Genomic DNA, 16,789 nt, shown 5'->3' with positions numbered 1-16,789 from the left:
GTGCATGCTTTCACCAGGCACACACCACCAGCCGTCAGTGCACGCTTTCACCAGGCACACACACCACCAGCCGCCAGTGCACGCTTTCACCAAGCATACACACCACCGGCCGTCAGTGCACACTCACCAGGCACATACACCACCAGTGCACAATTTCTACAGGCACACACACATACCACCAGCTGTCAGTGCATGCTTTCACCAGGTACACACACCACCAGACGTCAGTGCACGCTTCCACCACACAAATACACCACCAGCCATCAGTGCATGCTTTCACCAGGCACACACCACCAGCCGTCAGTGCACGCTTTCACCAGGCACACACACCACCAGCCGTCAGTGCACAATTTCTACAGGCACACACACCACCAGCCATCAGTGCACTCATCAATTGTTAATGCATTCACAATTAACTATTGTAGCAACCGCAGTATGGCACACTTTACTTTTAAACATGTCAGTGCATGTTTTTCCACCAGGCACACACACCACCAGCCTTCAGTGCACGCTTCCACACACACACACCACCAGCCGTCAGTGCACGCTTTCCCACAAGGCACACACACCACCAGCCGTCAGGGGGCGCTTTCAACAGGCACACACCCAACACCAGTTGTCAGTGCACACTCAGCAGGCACACACACCACCAGCCTTTAGTGCACGCTTCCAGACACACACACCACCAGCTGTCAGTGCACTCTTTGCCACCATGCACACATACCATCAGCCGTCAGTGCACACTTTCACCAGGTACACACACACCACCGCCCATCAGTGCACACTTTCACCTGGCACAGACACCACCAGCCGTCAGTGCACGCTTTCACCGGGCACAACCACCACCAGCCGTCAGTGCACGCTTCCACCAGGCACACACCACTAGACGTCAGTGCACGCTTTCCCCAGGCACACACACACCACCCGCCATCAGTGCACGCTTTCACCAGGCACACACCACCAACCATTAGTGCACGCTTTCACCAAGCACACACACCACCAGCTGTCAGTGCACGCTTCCACTAGGCACAGACACCACCAGCCATCAGTGCACAATTCCTACAGGTACACACACCACCAGCTATCAGTGCACACATCAATTGTTAAAGCACCCCCAATTCACTATTGTAGCAATCGCAGTATGGCGCACTTTACTTTTAAACATATTCATCTAAAGAGCAGCATGCCACCATTGCTACAAAAATAAATACACATTTTTTTGCTCTACAATTTATAGACTTTTGTTGCAATTGGTGTTGCAATATTTCCCAATGCCAATAGTTCAAACAAAATTAATGCGAGACCTATTGCATTGAAAATGCTTGTTGAGTCATGTGTCCATTATTAGTCAAAGGTGTGCAATAAATGTCTTACACTCCTCTGTGTTAGGCCTAAAGCTGCTCGCCCATACTACCACTAATCAAGCACTTTGGGTTTGACATTGAGCCCTGTACACTTTTGGGGAACCCCTGGACTCTGTGCATGGTGTAACCACTTACTGGCATACTATATACAGAGTGAGCTTTCTACATTGGTGGTGCAGCAGTGGGATATAAGACTTTGACATTTGTTGTACCACTTGATTAATGACGTATCGATTCTTACCTATTGGTGTAGTTTTGCAGCTTGAAGACTTTCTGGATTCACTATGCTGTGCATTGTTCCGCCATCTAGTGGTTGGGTCTGGAATTTTATTTTTTTCCCTTTTTTTTTCGTGGCATCGACGCGCTTCCTCCAGAAGCTCCCACCTTTGGTCTCTATCTTTCGATTCTTTTTTCTTGTCTTGTGTTACTCTTGTTTTCCCTCTTACCTTTCAAAGTCTTTCTCCAGTTTTAGTCCCTTTCCTCCTGTCTCATCTTTCTGGCGGAGGAGGGTGGGTTCACTAGTGAATCCAGAAAGTCTTCAAGCTGCAAGACTACACAGACAGGTAAGAAACTATCAGCCAGATTCATGAAGCAAAATTGCGATCCCAATAGTTGCGAATTAGCTATTGCGATCGCAATTTACAGAAAAGCAATTCATCATGTTAAAAACACAGAATTTGCAAAATCGCCCCAAAAAAATTTGCGAAATCACAAAATAATTCGCAGAATTTCGGAGGAACCCCAATAGCGATTCGGAATTTTTTTGCGATTCCGCTAAATATTCGCAAACGCTATTCATGAAAACTCGCAAATAGCGAAAAAGCCGAAAATCGCTATTTGCGAGGCGCAATTTAAGGAGAACCAAAAGCAGGTGGTAACCATTAAGGAAATTTATTTTTTTACAAAAAAAAACCTAACGAGCCACAGGTGCAGTCCTGAACAAACACACTTAAGGAAACACAGTAGTAGCATGAGGACTCTCACAATGCCAGGACTCTACATGGTGGTCAGGCGGGGAAGGCTCCAGGCTGCAGCACGGAACAGACGCAGGATCCAGGAGCGAATATTCCGCCTGCGGGTCACCCTGCTGGGCCAACTGTGGAGCAAATTTACTCTTAAGTACCGCCTGAATGGGCCGATGATCATCAAGCTGATCCGGGACCTAGACCCCCTGATGCAGCACCCAACAAGGAGGACCAATGCCGTGCCCACCCATGTCCAGGTCTTGTGCTGCCTGCACCTACTGGCCTCCGGAAGCTTCCAGGGGATAGTCACTGTTGCAGGGGGGATATCCCAGAGCACCATGTCCCGCTGCCTAAGGAGTTTCCTGGAGGCAATGCTGAGCCGGCTACACCACTACATCTCATTACCGACCACCCAACAGGACTTGAATGAGACCAAGCTACATTTCAACAACGTTGCGCAATTTTCAAATGTAATCGGATGCATTGACTGTACCCACATCCACATCTGCCCACCAGCAGAAACGGAATACATGTACCGCAACCGCAAGTCCTACCACTCCCTCAATATCCAGATGGTGTGCAACGCTAAGACTTACATCACGGACATAGTGGCACAATACCCGGGGAGCACACATGACTCCTTCATATTCCGGCACAGCGCATTCACACACGACTGGCCAGGGGAGACTTTGGCGAAGGACACCTACTAGGTAAGTACACATGCCCCCATATAGTACACTGTGATCATGTAGCTGCGCAGAACAGGCACTCAACCTCTGCTCCTTCCATTTAGGTGACAGCGCCTACGGTCTCCGTGAGTACCTCCTCACCCCATACCTCAACCCTGCAACACCACAGCAACGGCGTCACATTGCTGCACACATACGCACAAGAAATTGCATTGAGAGAACATTTGGCCTTTTGAAGAGCAGATTCCGCGTACTTCACAAGACTGGTGGGGCCATCAAATACGAGCCTGAGGTCTGCTGCCGCATCGTGGCCATGTGTGAAATACTCCACAACATTGCTACCAAGCGCAGGATACCTGTCAAGATCTCTGGCAGTGAGTTGGAAGGGGACAACCGCCCACCTGCACATGTGCGTCATGCACGCGGGGAGAATCCTGCAGAAGGACACAGGCGCCGCAACCAAATCACAATGAACTGTTTCTAGTGCACCCACTGCCCTCACCCAACACTTCACTCATGCATGACAATAGGAATAATGACATGAGACAGATTGACTTGAACAGATAATTTGTTATTGTTATTTGCACAATAAAGTTGGAATATCTCGCACAGTAACATGAGAACCATATTGCTTCATATGTCCCATGTGTTTGAGGAGGGCATGCTTGTTGCAGCAGCATGGCCCTTCATGGCACTGTACAAATGTTCATTGGCGCCTCCGGGCGGACGCTCCCAATCTTCTTTCTGGCTCTTCCTCCAGAATTGTATGTGAGGCAGCAGAGGGCCTGGTGCTGCGGCGGGGTGCTACCACCAGTGGCACGGATTGGCTGCTGAGGCTTGAATTAGCCTCACTAGTGTCATCCCCCCCACCCGCCTGGCCATGGTCAGTTGCCTGCATACCCTGCACGGCAGTGGTCACTTGTTCCAGTTCCCTTGGGACGTCCTGGCAGCACTGGACCATTTGCACCTGCATGGCCAAGGAGCGTTGTGACAGCTGGGAGGTGGCATTCCCTATTAAATAATTTGACCGCGTGTACGCGGACAGCTGGGTCAGCAGCTGCCTGTGTCTGCGCCGGTTGATGTCCCGCTGGCTACACATGGCCTGTGTGTTGACCTCCACTGCAGCGGCCATCCGCTCCATCCTGTCCGACAGCTGTCCATAATTCCTTGCGCTCTTGTTGAGCTGGAGATGTATTGCAGCAAGATGTCGGGCTTGTGTCTGATGGATGTGGAGCATACGTCGCTCAATGGAGAGCCCAGGTGCACGCACATTCACCCCCCTGCCAGCAAGTGTAGTGGTATTGCGTGGCTCTCTCAGCAGTCCGCTGGACTGGCTCCTCACAGCGGCAGTTTTGTCTTCGCGCTGCAGCTGGTGTTGTCAGCCCCACTGGCGTGTCAGTCACACGCTGTGGTGCGCCTGTTGGCGCTGAGGTGGCACTGGCCACAGGGGCAGGTGGTCGTACTGCCGCTGGTGCGGCTGCTTGCCCTGATGGTCCTGGTTTTGTGGTTGAATGGCCGTCTACCTCTGTGTTCTCCGTAATTTCCTCTATTTGTAGGGCATCGCTGTCCGTACTGCGTACTTCAGCGCCACCTGTGATGTAAAGTGGACGTTGATTAATGATCTGTATCTTACACATTTGAAGGTTGCTACATGCATGCAGGCTACCATTCCCTGACTCGCTGCAGGATTTACTATCACTGAACAGGTGTGGCTGTATGGGGCTACATGGTAATTGTGGTCAGACTACATGTCCCACAATGCAAAAGGGCTTTTGTGGTGTGCTTTGGCTGCATGACTGGGGTTTCTAATGGGATTATCTGGGGTCATTTTGTTAGGGGACAGGGTCGCACTCACATGGCACTTACCTTGTGAATCTTGGGTGGGTCGGGAGGAGTCCAGCTGGGTCACCCCCGCGCATGCCTGGGGATGCAGGGTGTCCTCTACTCGGTCCTCAAGTGGGGTGTTAGGTGGGACAGTGGGCTCTCCTCCTCCTGTTGCTGCACGCTCCCCCAGCCTCTCTGCGATCCTCCCCTTGGCCCGCCCTCTGAGGTCGTACCACCGTTTCTTCAAATCGTCCACAGAACGCTGGGTCACCCCCACAGAATTTACTTTTGCGCGGATGCGCACCCAAATCCTTCTTTTGTCCGCCTCTGGCACCCTTCTGGAGTCCTTGCCAAAGAGGCGGTCGTGGTCCCTGCACACTCCATCTATCAGATATTCTAGTTCTTGTTCGGATAATTTAATTTTCCTTTTCCTTCCTGAGGAAGTTTCCCCTGCAGCTTCCTGTGACATGTTCTGCAGTGGGGTGTCTCCTGGTTTTCTGCTGGAGGTTCTCTGGAGTGGAGCTCTGAGCAATGCTGCTTCCACTTCAGGCTCACAATGCAGAATGAGGGTGGGAACTGCCTACTTCCTGGTTGTGATGTCATCACTGTGCTCAAAATGCGACTTCCCGTTTTTGCGATCTCGCAATTAGCGAGATCGCAATTTGCGATTTCGGTAATTGCGAAATCGCAATTTCAACAAGGGGATCGGCCGAATCTGCAAATTTTATGCGAGTTTCGGAAACTCGCAATCGGCGATTGCGGCCGTTTGCGATTCGCTTTTTATTCTCGCAATTTTTCTTGAATCCTATTCTGCGGTTTCTGAAGTGCGATTCGCTATTTCTCGTAATTTAGGAATCGCAGAATTTGAGTTTGATGAATCTATGTGTATACCTTTTGCAGCATGAATCTTTCTGGATTCACTATGCTGTGCATAGACTTTGTAGCGGTTTGTCCTTATTGTGGTGGCTGGGTGGAAGATGAGCTCTGGTTACTGAATATGTGTTGTAAGACCTTCTGTCCCACTTGCGCTTCTTTGTTCATTTGGATATCTACACAGTAGTGCTTAGTGAACGTGTGCACTGAACACCATTTTGCAGCTTGGCAAATGTCTTGAATTGGTGTGTTAGCTAGAAACGCAATTGTTGCTCCTTTCTTCCTTGTTGAGTGAGCATGGGAGGCTCATTCTAACAGTTGTTCTGCTGGTTTGTGGCATAGTTTGTATGGTTTGTGCAATCCACAGTGCAATGGTATTTTTTGTAACTGGTCATCCCAAAAAACTGCTGGCAAAGGAAACAAAGACCTGCTTTGTTCATCTGCACTCATTTGTCCTCTCTATATAATGCAATACAGTCCTCCTGGCGTCCAGTGGGTGTAGCACCCTTTCTGTGCTTGTGGTTGGTTTTTGGAAAAAGCTAGGTATTTGGATTGTTTGGTTGGTGTGGAACCGAGATACCACATTTGGCATGAAGTGTGGGTCTGTTCTCATTGTGTATTTGCAGGTAGGGCTCTTGAAGTGTTAGTGCTTGCAACTCACTTACTCTTCGTAGCAATGTGATAGCCACTATGAAGGCTGTCTTTAGCGTGAGCATGTGCAGTGTAGCCTTGTGAATAGGCTCAAATGGTGCCTTCATCAATTGAGATAGCACTAGGTTGAGGTTCCATGCTGGTGCTGGCATTCAGTGTGGAGGTGCGATTCTCTTTGCTCCTTCTAGAAATCTTTTTACTACTTGGGAGGTGAAGAAACTTCCCTGTATCTCCTCTTGTGTAAGCCACTATCGCCGCTAAGTGCATCCTTAGGGATGTGTAGCTTAGTTTACCTTGTAGTAGATGTGTTAAGTATTTTAGTACTGTTGATTCCTTTGTGATTTTCCTTTGCAGTTTCTCCCGAATCTTTTCCACTTTGCTAGGTAGCACTTCCCTGGGATAGGTCTTCTTGCCTCCCTGAGCACTGCCATTGTGCTTGCCGGTAGTTTGAGGTGTGCAAACTCTAGGTCTTCAGGAGCCATGCTTCTAGGCTGAGGCTCTCTGGCTCTGGGTGTAGCACCCTTCCGTTCTGCATTGTTAACAGGTCGCTTCTTCTTGGAAATTTGTGTGCTGGTGATTGCGCCATTTCCACTATTGTGAGAACCAGGACTGCCTGGCCCACTGAGGTGCTATTAGTATCAGCGACATGCTGCTGATCTGCATTTGCTGAGTACCATTTGTAATATTGGTATCGGGAGAAAAGCGTATGCAAGTGTCTTTGACCAACTTATCCATAGTGCATTCCCTTGTGACAGATGGGCTGGTTGCCTGGATGCAAAGTGTTGGTATTTTGGTGTGTTGCAAATAGGTCTATTTGTGGTGTATCCCACTTCCGGAATACTTTCTGTATTTCCTGTTGGTTGATCTCCCATTCGTGGGATGCGGATGTCTGCCTGCTGAGTCTATCTGCTTCCACATTGTCCTTCCCTGGGAGATGTATTGCTAGTAGGTCTGTTTTTAGTGGATTGGCCCATGTCCATATTTCCTGTGCTAGCCCCCATAGTACTACTGATTGTGTTCCTCCTTGTTTGTTGATGTAGAACATGGTGGTTGTGTTGTCCGCTTGGATCAACACCCTGTTTCCGTACAGCTCCTTCGGAAAGGCTTATAAGTCTAGGAACAGAGTTTTTAGTTCTAGGTAGTTGATGTGCTTGACCGCATCCTACTGCGACCATAACCCTCTCACCGAGTTTGTTCATGTGCACGCCCCACCCCAGCTGGGAGGCGTCTGTTGTGATGGTCATTGTTGGAGTTGGTTGTGTAAATGGTTTCCCCTGTGATATGTTTTCCTTGTTCCACCACGCTATTTCCTAATGCACTGCGTGTGTGACAACCACTAGATCTTTCCAACTCCCTGTTGCCTGTGACCATTGCTGCTGTATCCATTCCTGGAATGGTCTCATGTGGGGTTGAATATTTGGGACCAGGTGTATGCATGACGCCATCTTTCCCATTAGTTTACTCACCATCCTCATTGTCGGAACTTGCCCCTTGCGGTACAGACGTGTTTCCTTCAGTGTTGCCAAAATCCTCTTTGTGCTGCAGAGCACCTTGCTTTGTATGGTGTTGATCTCTGCCCCATAGAATATCTTCACCTGTTCTGGTTCTATTGACTACTTTCCTCAATGGATTGAAAAACCCAGTTGGCCTAGTGTTTGTATCACCTACTGGATGTGCTGTTTGCACTGGCTGTAGGAGCTTGCTTTCACAAGCCAGTTGTCGAGGTAGGGGTATACATACATGTATTCCCAGCCTCTTTTGGTGCGCTGCTACTGCTGCTAGGCATTTTGTAAACACCCTTGGCGCTGATTTGAGCCCGAATGGGAGCAATGTGAACTGGTAGTGAGTCTTGCAGATCACAAACCTTAGTAAGCGTTTGTGTCGTTTGTTGATAGGGATGTGTAGGTACGCATCCTTTAAATCTATAGTTGCAGTGTAATCCCCTTCCTGTACCTAGGGTATTCTCTCTTGCAAAGATGTCATTTTGAATCTCTGTGTTTAAGAACCTTAGGTCCAAGATAGGCCTCAGTGTTTCGTCCACCTTTGGTACGAGGAAGTAGTTGGAATAAACAGCCTCGTTTCTTTCCTTGTATGGTACTATCTCTATTGCCTCCTTGTTGAGCAGTTCCTGTGCCTCTAGTATCAAGAGTGAAAGTTCTTTTGCCGAGTGTGACTTGTTGCTGGCTTTTTGTGTGGAGGTTATTTATTAGGTCTATACAGTATCCGTATTGTATGATGTTTAGTATCCATTTGTCTGTTGTGACCTTCAATTCTTGGAGGAAGTTCCTTATTCTGCCTCCTACTGGTGTTATATTTTCTGGAAACTGCTTGTCTTGTGAAAACTGTTCTTGAACCTTTTTCCTCTTGGGATGCCCACCTTGAGGTGTAATCTGGGTGGGTGTCTGCCCTTTGGCAAAGTCACTTGGAGGTGGGTTGTTGCCCTCCTCTCTGTGACTGTTGCACAAGTTACTACTTGTGTAACAATATAACTGTAAGAGACATTAGTTAGTGATAGATTCCTTATCTTAGAATAATCCCGAGGCGTCAGACTAGATCCAGAAAGTTTTGCATAGCAGTACCCCTGCGCGTCAGTAGGTGGCGTTGTGCGGCTCCGCGAATGTCGCTGGCGTCATATGCGCCGAGATGAAGTCATGGAGACAACTTAGGCGCCACCCATGCGTGATGACGTCAGTTCTGTACACGACTTTCCCCGCCGAAACGCAGAGCCATGCAAGAAACTGACCATTGGTGCATAAAGCTAGGGCCCTAAAAGGGGATGACCTTAACCCTAGTAATCATTTCGCAGAACGGGGAGGATGGGCGGGGCGATAAGGAATCTATCACTAACTAATGTCTCTTACAGATATATCATTACACAAGTAGTAACATGTGCATCTGAAAGAGACACGTTAGTGATAGATTCCATACCTTAGAATAGATACCCCAGCAATACCAACCCCGGTGGTAGGTTTGCGAACGAGATTACACCAAAAAGTCCCGGAGCACGGAGCGGCCAAAGAAGCTCTCTCTCCGGACTGGACTGTCAAGGCAGTAGTGTTTGGTAACCGTGTGCAGCGAGGCCCACGTAGCTGCTTGACAAATGTCCTCCTCGTCCCAAGGCGGTAGTGGCTGCAGTAGCCCTGGTGGCATAGGCATGCAGTCCCACGGGAGGCTCCTTCTTGGCCAAGGAGTAACATGCTTTGAACCGGGAGATCATCCGTTTGTGCACAGCCCGACCTTTTTTAGCGCCCACGTAGCGAACAAAAAGCTGATCATCCACCCGGAACTGCTGTGTATGCTGCAGATAGAATGCGAGTGCACGTTTTGGGTCCAGACGGTGGAACCTCTCCTCTTCCCTTGAAGGAGGCGGAAAGAAGGTGGGCAGAGTGATGGTCTGCCCCATGTGGAAGGGCGTGACAATCTTTGGCAGGAAAGGACGGGTCCTCAAAAGCACCTTGTCCGGATGAACAGAAATGAAAGGAGGTTCGGAAAAAAGGGCCTGGAGCTCACTCACTCTTCTGGCACAGGTGATAGCAACCAGGAAAGCCATCTTTAGGGTGAGAAGACGTAAGGGACTGTTATGAAGGGAATCAATGGGAGCGCACATCAGAAAGGTCAAGACAAGATTCAAGTCCCACTGAGGCATTATGAAGGGCACAGGAGGGAACGTATGCCTTTCAGGAAACGGTTAACAACCGGGGACTTAAAAAGAGAAGGCTGATCTGGAAGCCGCAGAAAGGTGGAGATGGCAGAAAGATGACCTTTGATAGTGCCCAGAGCAGAGCCCTACTGGGCCAAAGAGAGAAGGAACAGAAGGACCTCAGAAAGAGGGGCAGAAAGGGGATCCACAGTCTTTGCTGGGCCCCATGCCACTAACTTGTTCCACCTGCAGGCGTACACCGTCTTGGTGGAGGGACGCCTGGCTGCCAGAATTACATCAAAGACTTCAGGAGGAAGATCAAAAGGTGTCAACTGTCGCCACTCAATCTCCACACATGGAGGTGGAGACTGGACAGGTTCGAGTGGAGGACTGTCCCTTGCTGCTGCGACAGAAGATCCTCCTGAAGAGGCAGACGGATCAGGGGATCGATGCTCTTACTGAGTAGCTCGGGATACCATACTCTTCGAGCCCAGTCAGGAGCCACAAGAATGACTTCGGCCCGGTCACGCCTGATCTTCTTCAGCACTCTGGGCAGAATGGTATAGGCCGAAAGGCGTACAACAGACCGCAGCTCCACTCGCGACGAAAAGCGCCCCCGAGCGAGTGCCGCCTTGGAAATTCCAACGCGCAGAGCTGATGACATTGTGCATTCTCCTCGGTGGTGAATAGATCTAACCAAGGCTCTCCCCAATGCTGAAAGAGACCTTGCGCCACGTCCGAGTTCAGATGCCACTCGTGATCCATCCTGCACTGGCGGCTGAGTTTGTCCGCCCTGGCGTTCAGGGACCCTGTCAGGTGTTGAACTACCAAGGTAATGCCTTGATGTTCCAGCCATGTAAAGAGGCGCAGAGCCTCCTGACATAATGTCCAGGACCCCACACCGCCCTGTTTGTTGCAATACCACATGGCTGTGGTGTTGTCCGTGAACACCTGCACCACACTTCCCCGGGCAGAGGGAAGGAATGCCTCAGTGCAAGCCAGATCGCCCGCAGCTCCAGAAGGTTGAAGTGGAGCCGGGACTCCGCGGGAGACCAGAGGCCCCTGATCTCCGCCTCTCCCAAGTGGCCTCCCCATCCCAGGAGGGACGCATCTGTCACCACTGTGTGCTCCGGTTGGGGAAGGGAGAGGGATCTGCCACTGACCCAATCGAGGTTCGTGAGCCACCACTGCAACTGTCGTGCAGCACCCTCCAAGAGCTGGACGTGATCGGACAGGTTGCCCTGATGCTGTGCCCACTGGAACTTCAGGTCCCACTGCAGAGCCCGCATATGCCATCTGGCATGTAACACCAGCAGGATGCAGGAGGCCATCAGGCCCAGAAGCCAGAGGGTCATCCTGACTGAAACCCGGGATAGAGGCTGAAAGAGCGGTATCATAGCCCGAATATCTTGAACTCGCTGTTCGGAAGGATAAACCCAAAACTGCGTCGAGACCAGAACTGCTCCGAAGAACCGCTTCTGGTGGGACTCAGGTGCGACTTTGGCACATTGATGGAGAACCCCAGCAAATGCAGGAGGTCAGCCATAGTCTGGAGGTGGTTGACGACTGCCTGGGGCGAGCCCGCCTTCAACAGCCAGCCGTCAAGGTAGGGGGAAGACTGACACCCCTGACCTGTGCAGATGAGCCGCCATCACCTTCGTGAACACCCGAGGAGCACTGGTAAGGCCAAAGGGGAGCACGGCAAACTGAAAATGCTCCCAGCCTACCGTGAATCGCAGGTAACGACGGTGGGCTGGCAGGACGGGGATGTGAAAATAAGCGTCCTGCAAGTCCACGCTACCATCCAGTCTCGAGGGTCTAGGGCAGACAGGACCTGGTCAGAGTCAGCATCTTGAACTTCTCCTTCGGGAGGAAGCGAATGACGTCCCGGAGGTCCAAGATGGGGCGGAAGTCCCCCTTGTCTTTCTTGGGGACCAGGAAGTAATGGGAATAACAACCACTCCCTACTTCCTGACCAAGAACGCACTCGATGGCCCACTTGGCCAGGAGGGCCGTGACTTCCTGACGGAAAAGAGCCAAATGATCCCCTGACATGCGAAGGTGCCGAGGTCGCATGTCTGGAGGGGAAAGGGGAGAGAATAACCTTGGCAGATTATCTGTATCACCCACTTGTCCGATGTAATTTCGCGCCAGTGGTGGAGGTGATGACGAACCCTGTCAACCACTGGCGTGGGGTGCTCCCCGAAGCTTGGTTTAGGATGATTTGGAGGCGGAAGCAGCGGGGTGGAGGTGGGCTGACCCGCGCGCTGGTTCCCAGACCCGCCCCTGCGGAATCCGCGGCAGCGCTGGGGCTGGTTCTGCACAGGCTTGGTAGAGGAGCGAGCTTGAGAGCTACTGCCCAGGCCACGAAAGGAACGAAATCCAGGAGTGGCAGGGGTCTTTGTAGAAAGACCCAAGAACTTGGCCGTGGCCCGAGAGACTTTAAAGCGCTCCAGGGCATTGTCTGACTTATCGCCAAAGAGGCGGGAGCCATCAAAGGGCATGTCCATGAGCGAGCCCTGGACATTGGGTGCCGCAACGCCACAGTCGTGGAAATTGCCCTGCCCAAGGAATCAGCTGTGTCCAGGCCACACCTGATGGCAAACTTCGCGCATCCTTGCCCTCCGCAATCGCTTGGGAAATGACAGCCTGGACCTCCTCAGAACACTGAGGTAAAACCTCGCCCACCGAATCGCACACTGTGTGGGAGTAACGGCCCAATAAGCAGGCGGTGTTAACTGACCGCAACCCCAAGCTGGCCCAGGAGAATGACCTCTTGCCACATTGGTCTAGCCTCTTAGAGTCCTTATCCGACGGGGCCGTGGGAAAGGCACTCTGCGACGTCAAGTGCCCGAACGACCAGGTTCTCAGGCGTGGTATGAGTGGTCAAGAAGGCAGGATCACCAGGCGCCGGGCGGTGACGCCTAGCGACGTTCTTATCCACCGGTGCCCCCAAGGCTGGGCGCAACCAAGTGCCCAAGAGGACTTCGGTGAGAGCCTCATTGAAAGGGAGCTGCGGCTCAGACGACGTAGACGCCGCCTGGAGCACCTCCATAACGAGAATGGTCTTAAGGGCCACCGTAGGGAGGTTGAGATGGAGAGCCTCAGCAGCACGACGCAGCACCACGGTGTAGGATGTGCCCTCCTCCATCGTAGGTGAGGGAAGAGGCAAATCCCAGGTCAGAAGACACATCAAGTTTGCCCCCATCTTGAAGGTCGTCTACCCAATCCTGCTCGGAGTGACACTGCCGGGCAAGACTGTCCTCGGAGCCGCCCCAGTCCTCATCCAGCTCCGGAGTAGAAGGAGCCGGCAGCAGCGGTAGAGCCGGAGGGAGGGCAAGCGGCCCCGGGAATGGCGCCGGCCGGGGCCGTATCCCAATGTGGATCCCAGGTCGGAAAAAAATGGTCCGAGAACCGGGGCAGGGGTGGGATAAAAGGCACCCAGTGCGGTGCCTGTGGCGGCGCCGGGGCCAGAGGCAAGGGCAGTGCCGGAGCCCACGTCGCTGGACCCTGTGGAGCCGTAGGCGGTGCCGCCAGGCTATGAGGATCTGGACACGGGACTGTGGGGCCCGCAGGCAATCCGGCGGGATCCCCAGGCCTAAAAAGGCGGTCCATAGCAGCAAGAATCTCTTGCATCTGTTCGGGAGTCGCCGACGGGCCCGAGTATGGCAGGTAGGCTGCGGGACTCCCAGGCTCCGGGGGAGCCCCTATCTTCCTTGTCTGCCTCCGAGTAGCGACGTCCGAGAGCGAACGCGCTTCTTCGACTTCTTTTTATGGCTTCGCTTACCGGAATCTGAAGGCGGGGACTTAGAGCGAGAGGAGCGACTGCTCCAGTACCGCGAGCGGTCTCGCGAACGGCCCCTAGACCCGGAGCGGCAGTGAGAGGAGTGCCGGACCTCCAGCAACTTCCGGCACCGCTCCCGCAAGGCCTTCGGGGTCATGGCTCGACAGTCTCGGGAGTCATGGTCGGTCTCCAGGCAGTAGAGGCACACATCGTAGGGGTCCGTCACTGACATGTTACGGCAGCACGACCAACATGACTTAAAGCTAGGCATCCCTACTTGCACCAGAACACAAGAGAGGGAGACAAAGTCTCAAAAGGTAGTCAAAAATGACTGAGGTACGTGCTCGATCCGGATCTTCGCTTTCGGCGCGGAAAAAGAAAGAACTGACGTCAGCGCGCATGGGTGGCGCCTAAGTAGTCTCCGTGATGTCATCTCTGCGCATACGACGCCAGCGATGGACGCGGAGCCGCACAACGCCATCTACTGACACGCAGGGGTACTGCAATGCAAAACTTTCCGGATCCAGTCTGACGCCTGGGGATTATTCTAAGGTAAGGAATCTATCACTAACGTGTCTCTTTCAGATCTCGTCCGTTCACGAGACTTCAAAAGGACGGGCCCCATGACTGGTACTGCCAGTTTTGCTGCTGCTGTCCCTGGCCGTTTCCCTGATAACCTTGTTGGAAGGTTTGGTGTGAGGTACTTGGTTGGTTGCCTCCTCTACCATTTGGCCATCTTGAGGGCGTACCCCTTATCATTCCTCTGAACTGCAGATCTCCCATGGACCTTGCAGTTTCGCTGTCCTTCTTGAGTTGAGTTAACATTTTGTCGACTGCCGTCCCAAAAAGTTGTTCTCCATTGAAGGGCGTGTTCAGGATGTTATTCTGTACTTCAGGCTTGAATCCCGAAATCCTCAGCCATGCGTGCCTTCTCTCTGTCACCCCGATCATCATCTGCCTGCTGGACATCTCCGCTGCGTCCAAGGCTGACTCTAAACATGTGTTTGCCATGTTTTTCCCATCCTCTACCAGGTAGGATGCCCTTTGCTGGTACTGTTCCGGTAGGTGCTTCAGGAGTTGCTCTACTTCCTCCCAGTGCTGGTATGCATGTCTGTTGATGAGGAAGTTGGAGTTGGCGATGCGCCATTGGATTGCCGCACTCCGTTCTATCTTCCTCCCTGTGAGGTCTATTCTCCTACTCTCCTCGTCAGGAGGTGGTCCTGCATTTGTGGGAATATTGGCCCTTTTCCTAGCTGTTGCAGTAATTATTGAATCGGCTGGCACTGATCCTTGAATGTATGCAGGGTCCTTTGAGGAGTGCTTGTACTTCTTCTCTGATCTTGAGGTTACGGATTTACATATAGCTGGTTCCCTGAAAGCCTCTCTGCCCTGGTCCAGCACACTAGGGAGCATGGGCAGGAATTGACTTCTTGTTTGTGTGGGTAAGAGAGTCTCCAGGAGAAAGCAAGCCTTGGGTTTCTCGTCCTCCAATTTTACCCCATATGTTTGTGCAGCATTTTGGACCACCAAATTATAGATTCCTATATCGTCTGGTGATGAAGGCCTCGAAGGGTATGTGTCCACCCCTTCTTCTGGCATGTCGGCGTCGAGATCATGCCACTTTAAGTCTTGTGCCTCTGAGGACGTCGAGCCCTGGAAAGTTAGCTGTTCCTCCTCGCCTTCTCCCTCGAAGTGACCAGAAGGCGCAGTAAGGAAACTATAATTCATCTGTAGGCCACCCTTGCAGACACTGTTAAGACAAAGGATAGCAAAGTTTTTTTAGAACGTTATCGCACATGATGACAATAGATCAAACAGGCACCACTAATAGCTGCCATAGAAGTGGTGAGGATTGGGCAGAGCACTTAAAAAACATCTATAATGCCAGTAGCCAAACTAATACTAATCTTATCAAAATTGAAGCTTCCACATTCCCTTATGTATCCTTATCAGAAGTCATGGCTGCCATTCAGGAGAGTAAAGGAGGAAAGGCCCCATGTGCCGATGGTGTTCCCATTGATCTGAGTGTGAACTGACTTTATGGGAACTATTACTGACAAATGTCTAATTCTATGAGCCATTACTCAATTCCAAAATCATGGGCCTTTTCAATCATAGTGCCCATTTTTAACAAGCATTGGCATAGCCAATAGGTCTCGCCTTTGGGACCTTATAAGTGTTTAGTCATGCAACAGTTGATGATGTTGCACCAAGGATATTGTGCTGCATAACTAAATACTTAAAAGGTCCAAAAAGTGAGACCTATTTGCTATGCCAATGCTTGTCTCACAAGAAATTGCACAATTCTGCACGAATCTGTGTTGGTATTCGGCTGACCTCTCCTCACAAGATGTTCATGGGCCAGAGAAGACTATTCGATCCACAATGTGATATAATGGTACATCAATCTAAACTATTTGTGATCCACTTTTTTCTATTTACGTATATTTTTTCTGAATTCCAGATACTTCTGTGAGCAGACTTTAAATGCCTTGCATGCTGTAGGCTTGATGGAACTGAGAGTGTATCAATGGACTGGTTATCTACGGTGTTGAGGGGTACTATTTATTGATAACGTACTGTTGGAACTGAATTACTGATCTTATGGGGGCAGGTTGTGAGCCCTGCAGCCGATTTTGTTTTATTGGTTATAAATCTAATAAAAAAGTACAAAAAAATTCAAGATACTTCTGGATTGGTACAACAGTGTTATCTGACTCCGCTATATAAAAACTTTATAAATAAAAGAGCACTGAGATAAGATCCCAACACTTAAAATAATGACAGAAGTAAAATTGCGTGTACCAAATATTAATACAGGTCTTGTTTCATTGTACCATTCTACCAGCTTGTTGTCCTGATGAGGATGGCCTCGTAATTGACTGTGGCGAAAACTTTGACCCCATTAATCTCTTGGCTGGAGATTCAACGTGTAACCTACGAACCTGAACTAACAAGGTGGTTGATGTTTCAAAAAGAAATGTACTAGCAGTCAACAT

The 16,789-nt window shown here is 50.9% G+C and overlaps 1 protein-coding gene and 1 long non-coding RNA gene across 2 annotated transcripts in view; both read right to left on the bottom strand.

Annotated features, from left to right (window-relative positions):
- The window catches only part of NCMAP (non-compact myelin associated protein), a 990,488-nt gene that overhangs the window by 190,137 nt on the left and 783,562 nt on the right, over window positions 1-16,789 (bottom strand). The gene's annotated exons all lie outside the window — the stretch shown is intronic.
- Window positions 3,572-9,227, bottom strand: LOC144823094 (uncharacterized). Its single transcript, XR_013608732.1, has 2 exons — window positions 4,885-9,227; window positions 3,572-4,609 (listed from the first exon to the last, which is right to left on the bottom strand). It is a non-coding gene; the product is annotated as an uncharacterized LOC144823094 (long non-coding RNA).

This window comes from Lissotriton helveticus, chromosome 3_1 (assembly GCF_964261635.1).
Source record: "Lissotriton helveticus chromosome 3_1, aLisHel1.1, whole genome shotgun sequence".
In the NCBI taxonomy this organism is placed as follows: domain Eukaryota; kingdom Metazoa; phylum Chordata; class Amphibia; order Caudata; family Salamandridae; genus Lissotriton; species Lissotriton helveticus.
This window is presented reverse-complemented; position numbering and strand designations above follow the sequence as displayed.